This window comes from Chelmon rostratus, chromosome 5, assembly GCF_017976325.1.
Source record: "Chelmon rostratus isolate fCheRos1 chromosome 5, fCheRos1.pri, whole genome shotgun sequence".
NCBI classification, from domain to species: domain Eukaryota; kingdom Metazoa; phylum Chordata; class Actinopteri; order Chaetodontiformes; family Chaetodontidae; genus Chelmon; species Chelmon rostratus.
The window spans coordinates 24,696,263-24,713,918 of NC_055662.1; positions in this window are offsets into that span (position 1 = coordinate 24,696,263).

The following is a 17,656-nucleotide window of genomic DNA, read 5'->3' on the forward strand; positions in this document are numbered from 1 at the left end:
ATAGTAGCTTTAAGGATGTGCATGCGCACAAACGTTCATTTTTATGCCCTTGCATTACTGTTGGCTCATCCAATCAAACACAAGTACCAGTTACTGCTCATATACATTTACACATCACCAATCCATAGGAAACTTTAATGCCCATAATAAAAGGCTGGCTATGGTAATATGGAACATGTAAAGGGACTGCCTGAAAACTATATTAAGGCACATCAACTTCGGTTGCAGAAAGGGAAAAACAAGAGCAAAACTGTACAGCTACATAATGCTGCAACGGAAGAGTGAGACAAAAAATAAACAAGGAAGACCCACAAAGCATGTTCCTGTATGAGCATATCAGACCAAAGTCCAGAAAAACTTTTCAGGACAAACCTCCTGAAGCCTCTGTCTCAGCGTTCTGTGGCAAAAACAAGGAAAGAAACGTGCTGGAGAGGCTCTAAGCTTGATTCAATACTGCGACCATCATGCTGAGAAATGTACATAACATTGTTCAGGTTATCTCACCCGGGGCTGGAGTCCGGCAGAAGCAAAAGAGAGTCAGGCTTACTGTGACCTTGACAGCATACCATTTCTCGCAGCAAAGTCTAAAAGTTTTTAATGCACTGCAGGGCTTTCTTCGGGTTGTCAAAGCGGTATTTAACTCCTCCAGGCGCTGTGAAGGAAAGGACAGCAGGGTATCCAATGCTAAACGGGATTTTGGCCGAGTGAAGTAAACGTTTGCAGTCCAAAAACGAGTGTCGTCGGTCCTGCGTGGCCTTAGAAAAATCCTGATAGAAGCTTATTTTGTGTCCCTGCCAGCGGACATCTCCCATCTCCCTAGACAGACTTCTCACCCGCTTCTTCTGTTGGAATCTCAAAAAGCGCACAATGAATGGCCACGGCGGAGCTCCGGGTTTAGCCGGCGCAAACGCTCTGTGTGCGCGTTCTAGGTCAAGGCCTCCTGGGAAGTCCTCGTGAAAAATCTCCGGGAGTGCATCCTTTAAAAAGGCTGTAGCATCTTTATCCTCGACGCGCTCTGTAAATCCGAAAATGCGTAAGTTCCCTCATCTTTCTCTGTCCTCATACTCAACCAATTTGGCATTCAGCTTCTCGACATCTGAGGCTAAAGCCAGGGGACAGTCACGACGTTGCGCCTGCGTGTCTTCAAGCATGTCCAGCCGAGCCTCCGCACTGGACATTCGGGTTAGCACGTCGGCTAATTTCTCCACAATTGCAGAAACGGCTCTCCTCGTCTCCGACAGCTCTCTTTGTAGTTCTGTAGAATGCCTCGATTGGTCCTCGGATAACTTCTGAAGAAGCTCGAGTATCACGGTGTTGGAGGACGGCTCGGCTACAGTAGTATCCGAAGTGTTTGAAGTAGTCTGCTCGTCCTGGAGTTAGCATTAGCCTTGGAGCCATCAGGCTGTTGAGCTGCATTAACGTCGTTCTTTCGCTGATTCGGCATTTTGCTTGCAACCAAAATATGTAAAGAGTCTAATGACTTATGAACCAAATTAAAACAAAGCGAATAAAACAAATGAAAACAAAATTAGCGGCGACAGCACCGGGAGCTCAAGTTCAGGCAGCCATCTTCGGTGGCGTCCAAACGTCATCACCCCTTTCCCCACAGGTTTATCTTAAATTATCTTTATGCTTTAAGATAGACTTGAAAATATGTGAACCCGTCTTCAATGTGCTGAAACCCTTCAGACAATATTAGACTTTGACGGATTTGTTTGATTTTACTTAGTTGGTTACGGACTTTATTATTGTTTTTGATGGTTGCTATGGAAACGGGCTAAAACTCAAGCGATAAGCGTGACGTCACGGATCAAAGAACTGGTGCGGGACCAGAAACTTATGACTTTGAGCTGTTTTACCGGATTCAGTCGGAGGCAGCCTCTGGAGGCTTTTCCGTGCTCACTTGTGACCGTGAGGTTTTGCTGGACTCTCTGCATCTGCCAGGTGACAAAACTGAGGTAGCCTACCTTTATTTCACTTTTTCTTCCCCACAGGTTTATCTTAAATTATCTTTATGTTTTAAGATAGACTTGAAAAGATGTGAAGCCGTCTTTAATGTGCGGAAACTCCTCAGACAATATTAGACTTTGACAGATTTGTTTGATTATACTTGGTTGCGGTTACGGACTTAATTATTGTGTTTGATGGTTGCTATGGAAACGGACTAAACGACTCAAGCGATAAGCGTGACCACTTGATCAAGTCATCACTTCCAGGAGGCTTTCCGTGCTCATTTGTGAACGTGACCGTGAGGTTTTGCTGGACTCTCTGCATCTGCCAGGTGACAAAACTGAGGTAGACTACATTTATTTCACTTTTTTCCCCCCACAGGTTTATCTTAAATTATCTATATGTTTTAAGATAGACTTGAAAAGATGTGAAGCCGTCTTTAATGTGCGGAAACTCCTCAGACAATATTAGACTTTGACAGTTTGTTTGATTTTAATTAGTTGCGGTGACGGACTTTATTATTATTTTTTATGGTTGCTATGGAAACGATTTGGCATTCAGCTTCTCCACATCTGAGGCTAAAGCCAGGGGACAGTCACGACGTTGCGCCTGCGTGTCTTCAAGCATGTCTAGCCGAGCCTCCGCACTGGACATTCGGGTTAGCACGTCGGCTAATTTCTCCTCAACTGCAGAAATGGCTCTCCTCGTCTCCGACAGCTCTCTTTGTAGTTCTGTAAAATGCCTCGATTGGTCCTCGGATAACTTCTGAAGAAGCTCGAGTATCACGGTGTTGGAGGACGGCTCGGCTACAGTAGTATCCGAAGTGTTTGAAGTAGTCTGCTCAGTCCTGGAGTTAGCATTAGCCTTGGAGCCATCAGGCTGTTGAGCTGCATTAACGTCGTTCTTTCGCTGATTCGGCATTTTGCTTGCAACCAAAATATGTAAAGAGTCTAATGACTTATGAACCAAATTAAAACAAAGCGAATAAAAAAGATGAAAACAAAATTAGCGGCGACAGCACCAGGAGCTCAAGTTTTGGCAGCCATCTTCGGTGGCGTCCAAACGTCATCACCCTTTTCCCCACAGGTTTATCTTAAATTATCTTTATGCTTTAAGATAGACTTGAAAAGATGTGAACCCGTCTTCAATGTGCTGAAACCCTTCAGACAATATTAGGCTTTGACAGATTTGTTTGATTTTACTTAGTTGCGGTTACGGACTTAATTATTGTTTTTGATGGTTGCTATGGAAACGGACTAAAACTCAAGCGATAAGCGTGACGTCACGGATCAAAGAACTGGTGCGGGACCAGAAACTTATGACTTTGAGCTGTTTTACCGGATTCAGTCGGAGGCAGCCTCTGGAGGCTTTTCCGTGGTCACTTGTGACCATGAGGTTTTGCTGGACTCTCTGCATCTGCCAGGTGACAAAACTGAGGTAGCCTACCTTTATTTCACTTTTTCTTCCCCACAGGTTTATCTTAAATTATCTTTATGTTTTAAGATAGACTTGAAAAGATGTGAAGCCGTCTTTAATGTGCGGAAACTCCTCAGACAATATTAGACTTTGACAGTTTGTTTGATTTTACTTAGTTGCGGTGACGGACTTTATTATTATTTTTTTATGGTTGCTATGGAAACGATTTGGCATTCAGCTTCTCCACATCTGAGGCTAAAGCCAGGGGACAGTCACGACGTTGCGCCTGCGTGTCTTCAAGCATGTCTAGCCGAGCCTCCGCACTGGACATTCGGGTTAGCACGTCGGCTAATTTCTCCTCAACTGCAGAAACGGCTCTCCTCGTCTCCGACAGCTCTCTTTGTAGTTCTGTAAAATGCCTCGATTGGTCCTCGTATAACTTCTGAAGAAGCTTGAGTGTCAGGGTGTTGGAGGACGGCTCGGCTACAGTAGTATCCGAAGTGTTTGAAGTAGTCTGCTCAGTCCTGGAGTTAGCATTAGCCTTGGAGCCATCAGGCTGTTGAGCTGCATTAACGTCGTTCTTTCGCTGATTCGGCATTTTGCTTGCAACCAAAATATGTAAAGAGTCTAATGACTTATGAACCAAATTAAAACAAAGCGAATAAAAAAGATGAAAACAAAATTAGCGGCGACAGCACCAGGAGCTCAAGTTTAGGCAGCCATCTTCGGTGGCGTCGTCACCCTTTTCCCCACAGGTTTATCTTAAATTATCTTTATGCTTTAAGATAGACTTGAAAAGATGTGAACCCGTCTTCAATGTGCTGAAACCCTTCAGACAATATTAGACTTTGACAGATTTGTTTGATTTTACTTAGTTGCGGTTACGGACTTAATTATTGTTTTTGATGGTTGCTATGGAAACGGACTAAAACTCAAGCGATAAGCGTGACGTCACGGATCAAAGAACTGGTGCGGGACCAGAAACTTATGACTTTGAGCTGTTTTACCGGATTCAGTCGGAGGCAGCCTCTGGAGGCTTTTCCGTGCTCACTTGTGACCGTGAGGTTTTGCTGGACTCTCTGCATCTGCCAGGTGACAAAACTGAGGTAGACTACATTTATTTCACTTTTTTCCCCCCACAGGTTTATCTTAAATTATCTTTATGTTTTAAGATAGACTTGAAAAGATGTGAAGCCGTCTTTAATGTGCGGAAACTCCTCAGACAATATTAGACTTTGACAGTTTGTTTGATTTTAATTAGTTGCGGTGACGGACTTTATTATTATTTTTTATGGTTGCTATGGAAACGATTTGGCATTCAGCTTCTCCACATCTGAGGCTAAAGCCAGGGGACAGTCACGACGTTGCGCCTGCGTGTCTTCAAGCATGTCTAGCCGAGCCTCCGCACTGGACATTCGGGTTAGCACGTCGGCTAATTTCTCCTCAACTGCAGAAACGGCTCTCCTCGTCTCCGACAGCTCTCTTTGTAGTTCTGTAAAATGCCTCGATTGGTCCTCGGATAACTTCTGAAGAAGCTCGAGTATCACGGTGTTGGAGGACGGCTCGGCTCGGCTGTTTTTTATCACTGGTCGTGTTTTTGTATTACTGGTTGTTGTTTTTATTATGCTACTTGTTGTTTTATTATGCTGGTTGTTGTGTTTATATGACTGTTTATTGTATTTATTTTGCAGGTTATGGTTTTTTACATTGGTTGTTGTTTATATTATACTTGTTGTTCATATTATGCTGGTTGTTTTTTATCACTGGTTGTTGTATTTTTATTGCAGGTTGTTTTTATTATACTGGCAGTTATTTTTATTACACTGGTTATTGTATTTTTATTATACTGATTGTTGTTTTTATTATATTAGTTATATTTATTACACTGGTTATTGTATTTTTATTACTGGATGTTGTTTTTTTTATACTGATTGTTATTTTCATTATATTGGTTGTTGTTTTTATGATACTGGTTGTTGTTTGTATTATACTAGTTTTTGTTTTTATGATGCTGGTTGTTGTTTTTTTATCAGTAGTTGTGTTTTTAGCACTGGTTGGTGTTCTCTGGGTAGTGTTTACAGGAGTGTTTACGACGGTTTACTGTGTTGTAAAAGGTTTCACTGGATTTAGGTCTGGTGGCCACCTTTTAATTTAGTGGCTGTCGCGAGCACAACCTTCACACTGCCCCAGAGGAGATGTGAGCCCCGCTGATGCTGAGGATGGAAAAGCGCCAGGTCTGTGTTGTCGGCTCGCAGTTTGAGGGAGTACTGCTGAGCCCCGGAGATCACCAGAAAGACCAACTGCCGGGGGACGAAAACTGAGGTACGTTTACTTAACTTTTGTTTCCACAGGTTTTGGCAGATGTTTCGCAGGGGAGCCGGAAGTCCTCAGACAATATGAGGCAGTATGATGAGTACTGCTGAGCCCACGGAGATCACGAGAAAGACCATTCGCCAAGGGACCAAAACTGAGGTACGTTTACTGAACTTTTGTTTCCACAGGGACAAAACCTGAGGTACGTTGACTGAACTTTTGTTTCCACTGATTTTTGCAGATGTTTTCGCAGGTGAGCCGAAACTCCTCAGACAATATGAGGCTTGGACACGACAAAAGGCATCTGCCGGGGGACGAAAACTGAGGTAGCCTACGTTAATTTCACTTTTTTTCCACAGGTTTATCTTGAAATATCTTATTGTTTTAAGATAGACCTGAAAAGATGTGAACCCATCTTTAATGTACTGAAGCCCCTCAGACAATATTAGACTTGGAGAAGACGACGAGCATTTGCTGAGGGACAAAAACTGAGACACATTTACTGAACTTGTGTTTCGACAGGTTTTGGCAGATGTTTCGCAGGTGAGCCGAAACTCCTCATATAATATGAGTCGTGGACACGACAAAAAGCATCAGCCGGAGAAAAAAACTGAGGTACGTTTACTGAACTTTTGTTTCCACAGGGACAAAACCTGAGGTACGTTTACTTAACTTTTGTTTCCACTGATTTTTTGCAGATGTTTTCGCAGGTGAGCCGAAACTCCTCAGACAATATGAGGCTTGGACACGACAACAGGCATCTGCCAGGGGACGAAAACTGAGGTAGCCTACGTTTATTTCACTTTTTTTCCACAGGTTTATCTTGAAATATCTTATTGTTTTAAGATTGACCTGAAAAGATGTGAACCCATCTTTAATGTACTGAAGCCCCTCAGACAATATTAGACTTGGAGAAGACGACGAGCTGAGGGACAAAAACTGAGGCACATTTACTGAACTTGTGTTTCGACAGGTTTTGGCAGATGTTTACGACGGTTTACTGTGTTACAAAAGGTTTCACTGGATTTAGGTCTGGTGGCCACCTTTGAATATAGTGGCTGTCGCGAGCACAACCTTCACACTGCCCCAGAGGTGATGTGAGCCCCGCTGATGCTGAGGATGGAAAAGCGCCAGGTCTGTGTTGTCGGCTCGCAGTTTGAGGGAGTACTGCTGAGCCCCGGAGATCACCAGAAAGACCAACTGCCGGGGGACGAAAACTGAGGTACGTTTACTTAACTTTTGTTTCCACAGGTTTTGGCAGATGTTTCGCAGGGGAGCCGGAAGTCCTCAGACAATATGAGGCAGTATGATGAGTACTGCTGAGCCCACGGAGATCACGAGAAAGACCATTCGCCAGGGGACCACAACTGAGGTACGTTTACTTAACTTTTGTTTCCACAGGTTTTGGCAGATGTTTTCGCAGGTGAGCCTTAACTCCTCAGACAATATGAGGCTTGGACACGACAAAAGGCATCTGCCGGGGGACGAAAACTGAGGTGGCCTACGTTTATTTCACTTTTTTTCCACAGGTTTATCTTGAAATATCTTATTGTTTTAAGATAGACCTGAAAAGATGTGAACCCATCTTTAATGTACTGAAGCCCCTCAGACAATATTAGACTTGGAGAAGACGACGAGCATTTGCTGAGGGACAAAAACTGAGGCACATTTACTGAACTTGTGTTTCGACAGGTTTTGGCAGATGTTTCGCAGGTGAGCTGAAACTCCTCATATAATATGAGTCTTGGACACAACAAAAAGCATCAGCCGGAGAAAAAAACTGAGGTACGTTTACTGAACTTTTGTTTCCACAGGGACAAAACCTGAGGTACGTTTACTGAACTTTTGTTTCCACTGATTTTTGCAGATGTTTCCCAGGGGATCCCCGGTGATGGTGAGGATGGAAAAGCGCCAGGTCTGTGTTGTCGGCTCGCAGTTTGAGGGAGTACTGCTGAGCCCCGGAGATCACCAGAAAGACCAACAGCCGGGGGACGAAAACTCAGGTACGTTTGCTTAACTTTTGTTTCCACAGGTTTTGGCAGATGTTTTGCACGGGAGCCGGAAGTCCTCAGACAATATGAGGCTTGGACACGATGAAAAGCATCGGCCGGGGGACAGAAACTGAGGTAGCCTACGTTTATTTTCACTTTGGAAATTTTTTATACTGGTTGTTGTTTCGATTTCACTGGTTGTTGTTTTTTATCACTGGTCGTGTTTTTGTATTACTGGTTGTTGTTTTTATTATGCTACTTGTTGTTTTATTATGCTGGTTGTTGTGTTTTTATCACTGTTTATTGTATTTATTTTACAGGTTATGGTTTTTTACATTGGTTGTTGTTCATATTATGCTGGTTGTTTTTTTATCACTGGTTGTTGTATTTTTATTGCAGGTTGTTTTTATTATACTGGCAGTTATTTTTATTACACTGGTTATTGTATTTTTATTATACTGATTGTTTTTTTATTATATTAGTTATATTTATTACACTGGTTATTGTATTTTTATTACTGGATGTTGTTTTTTTTATACTGATTGTTATTTTCATTATATTGGTTGTTGTTTTTATGATACTGGTTGTTGTTTGTATTATACTAGTTTTTGTTTTTATGATGCTGGTTGTTGTTTTTTTATCACTAGTTGTGTTTTTAGCACTGGTTGGTGTTCTCTGGGTAGTGTTTACAGGAGTGTTTACGACGGTTTACTGTGTTATAAAAGGTTTCACTGGATTTAGGTCTGGTGGCCACCTTTTAATATAGTGGCTGTCGCGAGCACAACCTTCACACTGCCCCAGAGGTGATGTGAGCCCCGCTGATGCTGAGGATGGAAAAGCGCCAGGTCTGTGTTGTCGGCTCGCAGTTTGAGGGAGTACTGCTGAGCCCCGGAGATCACCAGAAAGACCCACTGCCGGGGGACGAAAACTCAGGTACGTTTGCTTAACTTTTGTTTCCACAGGTTTTGGCAGATGTTTTGAAGGGGGGAGCCGGAAGTCCTCAGACAATATGAGGCAGTATGAGGATTACTGCTGAGCCCCGAGGATCAGGAGAAAGACATTTCGCCGTGGGACCAAAATTGAGGTACGTTTACTTAACTTTTGTTTCCACATATTTTGGCAGATGTTTTCGCAGGTGAGCCGAAACTCCTCAGACAATATGAGGCTTGGACACGACAAAAGGCATCTGCCGGGGGACGAAAACTGAGGTAGCCTACGTTAATTTCACTTTTTTTCCACAGGTTTATCTTGAAATATCTTATTGTTTTAAGATAGACCTGAAAAGATGTGAACCCATCTTTAATGTACTGAAGCCCCTCAGACAATATTAGACTTGGAGAAGACGACGAGCATTTGCTGAGGGACAAGAACTGAGACACATTTACTGAACTTGTGTTTCGACAGGTTTTGGCAGATGTTTCGCAGGTGAGCCGAAACTCCTCATATAATATGAGTCTTGGACACGACAAAAAGCATCAGCCGGAGAAAAAAACTGAGGTACGTTTACTGAACTTTTGTTTCCACAGGGACAAAACCTGAGGTACGTTTACTGAACTTTTGTTTCCACTGATTTTTGCAGATGTTTCCCAGGGGATCCCCGGTGATGGTGAGGATGGAAAAGCGCCAGGTCTGTGTTGTCGGCTCGCAGTTTGAGGGAGTACTGCTGAGCCCCGGAGATCACCAGAAAGACCAACTGCCGGGGGACGAAAACTGAGGTACGTTTACTTAACTTTTGTTTCCACAGGTTTTGGCAGATGTTTCGCAGGGGAGCCGGAAGTCCTCAGACAATATGAGGCAGTATGATGAGTACTGCTGAGCCCACGGAGATCACGAGAAAGACCATTCGCCAGGGGACCACAACTGAGGTACGTTTACTTAACTTTTGTTTCCACAGGTTTTGGCAGATGTTTTCGCAGGTGAGCCTTAACTCCTCAGACAATATGAGGCTTGGACACGACAAAAGGCATCTGCCGGGGGACGAAAACTGAGGTGGCCTACGTTTATTTCACTTTTTTTCCACAGGTTTATCTTGAAATATCTTATTGTTTTAAGATAGACCTGAAAAGATGTGAACCCATCTTTAATGTACTGAAGCCCCTCAGACAATATTAGACTTGGAGAAGACGACGAGCATTTGCTGAGGGACAAAAACTGAGGCACATTTACTGAACTTGTGTTTCGACAGGTTTTGGCAGATGTTTCGCAGGTGAGCTGAAACTCCTCATATAATATGAGTCTTGGACACAACAAAAAGCATCAGCCGGAGAAAAAAACTGAGGTACGTTTACTGAACTTTTGTTTCCACAGGGACAAAACCTGAGGTACGTTTACTGAACTTTTGTTTCCACTGATTTTTGCAGATGTTTCCCAGGGGATCCCCGGTGATGGTGAGGATGGAAAAGCGCCAGGTCTGTGTTGTCGGCTCGCAGTTTGAGGGAGTACTGCTGAGCCCCGGAGATCACCAGAAAGACCAACAGCCGGGGGACGAAAACTCAGGTACGTTTGCTTAACTTTTGTTTCCACAGGTTTTGGCAGATGTTTTGCACGGGAGCCGGAAGTCCTCAGACAATATGAGGCTTGGACACGATGAAAAGCATCGGCCGGGGGACAGAAACTGAGGTAGCCTACGTTTATTTTCACTTTGGAAATTTTTTATACTGGTTGTTGTTTCGATTTCACTGGTTGTTGTTTTTTATCACTGGTCGTGTTTTTGTATTACTGGTTGTTGTTTTTATTATGCTACTTGTTGTTTTATTATGCTGGTTGTTGTGTTTTTATCACTGTTTATTGTATTTATTTTACAGGTTATGGTTTTTTACATTGGTTGTTGTTCATATTATGCTGGTTGTTTTTTTATCACTGGTTGTTGTATTTTTATTGCAGGTTGTTTTTATTATACTGGCAGTTATTTTTATTACACTGGTTATTGTATTTTTATTATACTGATTGTTTTTTTATTATATTAGTTATATTTATTACACTGGTTATTGTATTTTTATTACTGGATGTTGTTTTTTTTATACTGATTGTTATTTTCATTATATTGGTTGTTGTTTTTATGATACTGGTTGTTGTTTGTATTATACTAGTTTTTGTTTTTATGATGCTGGTTGTTGTTTTTTTATCACTAGTTGTGTTTTTAGCACTGGTTGGTGTTCTCTGGGTAGTGTTTACAGGAGTGTTTACGACGGTTTACTGTGTTATAAAAGGTTTCACTGGATTTAGGTCTGGTGGCCACCTTTTAATATAGTGGCTGTCGCGAGCACAACCTTCACACTGCCCCAGAGGTGATGTGAGCCCCGCTGATGCTGAGGATGGAAAAGCGCCAGGTCTGTGTTGTCGGCTCGCAGTTTGAGGGAGTACTGCTGAGCCCCGGAGATCACCAGAAAGACCCACTGCCGGGGGGACGAAAACTCAGGTACGTTTGCTTAACTTTTGTTTCCACAGGTTTTGGCAGATGTTTTGAAGGGGGGAGCCGGAAGTCCTCAGACAATATGAGGCAGTATGAGGATTACTGCTGAGCCCCGAGGATCAGGAGAAAGACATTTCGCCGTGGGACCAAAATTGAGGTACGTTTACTTAACTTTTGTTTCCACATATTTTGGCAGATGTTTTCGCAGGTGAGCCGAAACTCCTCAGACAATATGAGGCTTGGACACGACAAAAGGCATCTGCCGGGGGACGAAAACTGAGGTAGCCTACGTTAATTTCACTTTTTTTCCACAGGTTTATCTTGAAATATCTTATTGTTTTAAGATAGACCTGAAAAGATGTGAACCCATCTTTAATGTACTGAAGCCCCTCAGACAATATTAGACTTGGAGAAGACGACGAGCATTTGCTGAGGGACAAAAACTGAGACACATTTACTGAACTTGTGTTTCGACAGGTTTTGGCAGATGTTTCGCAGGTGAGCCGAAACTCCTCATATAATATGAGTCTTGGACACGACAAAAAGCATCAGCCGGAGAAAAAAACTGAGGTACGTTTACTGAACTTTTGTTTCCACAGGGACAAAACCTGAGGTACGTTTACTGAACTTTTGTTTCCACTGATTTTTGCAGATGTTTCCCAGGGGATCCCCGGTGATGGTGAGGATGGAAAAGCGCCAGGTCTGTGTTGTCGGCTCGCAGTTTGAGGGAGTACTGCTGAGCCCCGGAGATCACCAGAAAGACCAACTGCCGGGGGACGAAAACTGAGGTACGTTTACTTAACTTTTGTTTCCACAGGTTTTGGCAGATGTTTCGCAGGGGAGCCGGAAGTCCTCAGACAATATGAGGCAGTATGATGAGTACTGCTGAGCCCACGGAGATCACGAGAAAGACCATTCGCCAGGGGACCACAACTGAGGTACGTTTACTTAACTTTTGTTTCCACAGGTTTTGGCAGATGTTTTCGCAGGTGAGCCTTAACTCCTCAGACAATATGAGGCTTGGACACGACAAAAGGCATCTGCCGGGGGACGAAAACTGAGGTGGCCTACGTTTATTTCACTTTTTTTCCACAGGTTTATCTTGAAATATCTTATTGTTTTAAGATAGACCTGAAAAGATGTGAACCCATCTTTAATGTACTGAAGCCCCTCAGACAATATTAGACTTGGAGAAGACGACGAGCATTTGCTGAGGGACAAAAACTGAGGCACATTTACTGAACTTGTGTTTCGACAGGTTTTGGCAGATGTTTCGCAGGTGAGCTGAAACTCCTCATATAATATGAGTCTTGGACACAACAAAAAGCATCAGCCGGAGAAAAAAACTGAGGTACGTTTACTGAACTTTTGTTTCCACAGGGACAAAACCTGAGGTACGTTTACTGAACTTTTGTTTCCACTGATTTTTGCAGATGTTTCCCAGGGGATCCCCGGTGATGGTGAGGATGGAAAAGCGCCAGGTCTGTGTTGTCGGCTCGCAGTTTGAGGGAGTACTGCTGAGCCCCGGAGATCACCAGAAAGACCAACAGCCGGGGGACGAAAACTCAGGTACGTTTGCTTAACTTTTGTTTCCACAGGTTTTGGCAGATGTTTTGCACGGGAGCCGGAAGTCCTCAGACAATATGAGGCTTGGACACGATGAAAAGCATCGGCCGGGGGACAGAAACTGAGGTAGCCTACGTTTATTTTCACTTTGGAAATTTTTTATACTGGTTGTTGTTTCGATTTCACTGGTTGTTGTTTTTTATCACTGGTCGTGTTTTTGTATTACTGGTTGTTGTTTTTATTATGCTACTTGTTGTTTTATTATGCTGGTTGTTGTGTTTTTATCACTGTTTATTGTATTTATTTTACAGGTTATGGTTTTTTACATTGGTTGTTGTTCATATTATGCTGGTTGTTTTTTTATCACTGGTTGTTGTATTTTTATTGCAGGTTGTTTTTATTATACTGGCAGTTATTTTTATTACACTGGTTATTGTATTTTTATTATACTGATTGTTTTTTTATTATATTAGTTATATTTATTACACTGGTTATTGTATTTTTATTACTGGATGTTGTTTTTTTTATACTGATTGTTATTTTCATTATATTGGTTGTTGTTTTTATGATACTGGTTGTTGTTTGTATTATACTAGTTTTTGTTTTTATGATGCTGGTTGTTGTTTTTTTATCACTAGTTGTGTTTTTAGCACTGGTTGGTGTTCTCTGGGTAGTGTTTACAGGAGTGTTTACGACGGTTTACTGTGTTATAAAAGGTTTCACTGGATTTAGGTCTGGTGGCCACCTTTTAATATAGTGGCTGTCGCGAGCACAACCTTCACACTGCCCCAGAGGTGATGTGAGCCCCGCTGATGCTGAGGATGGAAAAGCGCCAGGTCTGTGTTGTCGGCTCGCAGTTTGAGGGAGTACTGCTGAGCCCCGGAGATCACCAGAAAGACCCACTGCCGGGGGGCGAAAACTCAGGTACGTTTGCTTAACTTTTGTTTCCACAGGTTTTGGCAGATGTTTTGAAGGGGGGAGCCGGAAGTCCTCAGACAATATGAGGCAGTATGAGGATTACTGCTGAGCCCCGAGGATCAGGAGAAAGACATTTCGCCGTGGGACCAAAATTGAGGTACGTTTACTTAACTTTTGTTTCCACATATTTTGGCAGATGTTTTCGCAGGTGAGCCGAAACTCCTCAGACAATATGAGGCTTGGACACGACAAAAGGCATCTGCCGGGGGACGAAAACTGAGGTAGCCTACGTTAATTTCACTTTTTTTCCACAGGTTTATCTTGAAATATCTTATTGTTTTAAGATAGACCTGAAAAGATGTGAACCCATCTTTAATGTACTGAAGCCCCTCAGACAATATTAGACTTGGAGAAGACGACGAGCATTTGCTGAGGGACAAAAACTGAGACACATTTACTGAACTTGTGTTTCGACAGGTTTTGGCAGATGTTTCGCAGGTGAGCCGAAACTCCTCATATAATATGAGTCTTGGACACGACAAAAAGCATCAGCCGGAGAAAAAAACTGAGGTACGTTTACTGAACTTTTGTTTCCACAGGGACAAAACCTGAGGTACGTTTACTGAACTTTTGTTTCCACTGATTTTTGCAGATGTTTCCCAGGGGATCCCCGGTGATGGTGAGGATGGAAAAGCGCCAGGTCTGTGTTGTCGGCTCGCAGTTTGAGGGAGTACTGCTGAGCCGCGGAGATCACCAGAAAGACCAACTGCCGGGGGACGAAAACTGAGGTACGTTTACTTAACTTTTGTTTCCACAGGTTTTGGCAGATGTTTCGCAGGGGAGCCGGAAGTCCTCAGACAATATGAGGCAGTATGATGAGTACTGCTGAGCCCACGGAGATCACGAGAAAGACCATTCGCCAGGGGACCACAACTGAGGTACGTTTACTTAACTTTTGTTTCCACAGGTTTTGGCAGATGTTTTCGCAGGTGAGCCTTAACTCCTCAGACAATATGAGGCTTGGACACGACAAAAGGCATCTGCCGGGGGACGAAAACTGAGGTGGCCTACGTTTATTTCACTTTTTTTCCACAGGTTTATCTTGAAATATCTTATTGTTTTAAGATAGACCTGAAAAGATGTGAACCCATCTTTAATGTACTGAAGCCCCTCAGACAATATTAGACTTGGAGAAGACGACGAGCATTTGCTGAGGGACAAAAACTGAGGCACATTTACTGAACTTGTGTTTCGACAGGTTTTGGCAGATGTTTCGCAGGTGAGCTGAAACTCCTCATATAATATGAGTCTTGGACACAACAAAAAGCATCAGCCGGAGAAAAAAACTGAGGTACGTTTACTGAACTTTTGTTTCCACAGGGACAAAACCTGAGGTACGTTTACTGAACTTTTGTTTCCACTGATTTTTGCAGATGTTTCCCAGGGGATCCCCGGTGATGGTGAGGATGGAAAAGCGCCAGGTCTGTGTTGTCGGCTCGCAGTTTGAGGGAGTACTGCTGAGCCCCGGAGATCACCAGAAAGACCAACAGCCGGGGGACGAAAACTCAGGTACGTTTGCTTAACTTTTGTTTCCACAGGTTTTGGCAGATGTTTTGCACGGGAGCCGGAAGTCCTCAGACAATATGAGGCTTGGACACGATGAAAAGCATCGGCCGGGGGACAGAAACTGAGGTAGCCTACGTTTATTTTCACTTTGGAAATTTTTTATACTGGTTGTTGTTTCGATTTCACTGGTTGTTGTTTTTTATCACTGGTCGTGTTTTTGTATTACTGGTTGTTGTTTTTATTATGCTACTTGTTGTTTTATTATGCTGGTTGTTGTGTTTTTATCACTGTTTATTGTATTTATTTTACAGGTTATGGTTTTTTACATTGGTTGTTGTTCATATTATGCTGGTTGTTTTTTTATCACTGGTTGTTGTATTTTTATTGCAGGTTGTTTTTATTATACTGGCAGTTATTTTTATTACACTGGTTATTGTATTTTTATTATACTGATTGTTTTTTTATTATATTAGTTATATTTATTACACTGGTTATTGTATTTTTATTACTGGATGTTGTTTTTTTTATACTGATTGTTATTTTCATTATATTGGTTGTTGTTTTTATGATACTGGTTGTTGTTTGTATTATACTAGTTTTTGTTTTTATGATGCTGGTTGTTGTTTTTTTATCACTAGTTGTGTTTTTAGCACTGGTTGGTGTTCTCTGGGTAGTGTTTACAGGAGTGTTTACGACGGTTTACTGTGTTATAAAAGGTTTCACTGGATTTAGGTCTGGTGGCCACCTTTTAATATAGTGGCTGTCGCGAGCACAACCTTCACACTGCCCCAGAGGTGATGTGAGCCCCGCTGATGCTGAGGATGGAAAAGCGCCAGGTCTGTGTTGTCGGCTCGCAGTTTGAGGGAGTACTGCTGAGCCCCGGAGATCACCAGAAAGACCCACTGCCGGGGGACGAAAACTCAGGTACGTTTGCTTAACTTTTGTTTCCACAGGTTTTGGCAGATGTTTTGAAGGGGGGAGCCGGAAGTCCTCAGACAATATGAGGCAGTATGAGGATTACTGCTGAGCCCCGAGGATCAGGAGAAAGACATTTCGCCGTGGGACCAAAATTGAGGTACGTTTACTTAACTTTTGTTTCCACATATTTTGGCAGATGTTTTCGCAGGTGAGCCGAAACTCCTCAGACAATATGAGGCTTGGACACGACAAAAGGCATCTGCCGGGGGACGAAAACTGAGGTAGCCTACGTTAATTTCACTTTTTTTCCACAGGTTTATCTTGAAATATCTTATTGTTTTAAGATAGACCTGAAAAGATGTGAACCCATCTTTAATGTACTGAAGCCCCTCAGACAATATTAGACTTGGAGAAGACGACGAGCATTTGCTGAGGGACAAAAACTGAGACACATTTACTGAACTTGTGTTTCGACAGGTTTTGGCAGATGTTTCGCAGGTGAGCCGAAACTCCTCATATAATATGAGTCTTGGACACGACAAAAAGCATCAGCCGGAGAAAAAAACTGAGGTACGTTTACTGAACTTTTGTTTCCACAGGGACAAAACCTGAGGTACGTTTACTGAACTTTTGTTTCCACTGATTTTTGCAGATGTTTCCCAGGGGATCCCCGGTGATGGTGAGGATGGAAAAGCGCCAGGTCTGTGTTGTCGGCTCGCAGTTTGAGGGAGTACTGCTGAGCCCCGGAGATCACCAGAAAGACCAACAGCCGGGGGACGAAAACTCAGGTACGTTTGCTTAACTTTTGTTTCCACAGGTTTTGGCAGATGTTTTGCACGGGAGCCGGAAGTCCTCAGACAATATGCTGCAGTATGAGGAGTACTGCTGAGCCCCGGAGATCACCAGAAAGACCATTCGCCAGGGGTCCAAAACTGAGGTACGTTTACTTAACTTTTGTTTCCACAGGTTTTGGCAGATGTTTTTGCAGGTGAGCCGGAAGTCCTCAGACAATATGAGGCTTGGACACGATGAAAAGCATCGGCCGGGGGACAAAAACTGAGGTAGCCTACGTTTATTTTCACTTTGGAAATTTTTTATACTGGTTGTTGTTTCGATTTCACTGGTTGTTGTTTTTTATCACTGGTCGTGTTTTTGTATTACTGGTTGTTGTTTTTATTATGCTACTTGTTGTTTTATTATGCTGGTTGTTGTGTTTTTATCACTGTTTATTGTATTTATTTTACAGGTTATGGTTTTTTACATTGGTTGTTGTTTATATTATACTTGTTGTTCATATTATGCTGGTTGTTTTTTATCACTGGTTGTTGTATTTTTATTGCAGGTTGTTTTTATTATACTGGCAGTTATTTTTATTACACTGGTTATTGTATTTTTATTATACTGATTGTTGTTTTTATTATATTAGTTATATTTATTACACTGGTTATTGTATTTTTATTACTGGATGTTGTTTTTTTTATACTGATTGTTATTTTCATTATATTGGTTGTTGTTTTTATGATACTGGTTGTTGTTTGTATTATACTAGTTTTTGTTTTTATGATGCTGGTTGTTGTTTTTTTATCACTAGTTGTGTTTTTAGCAC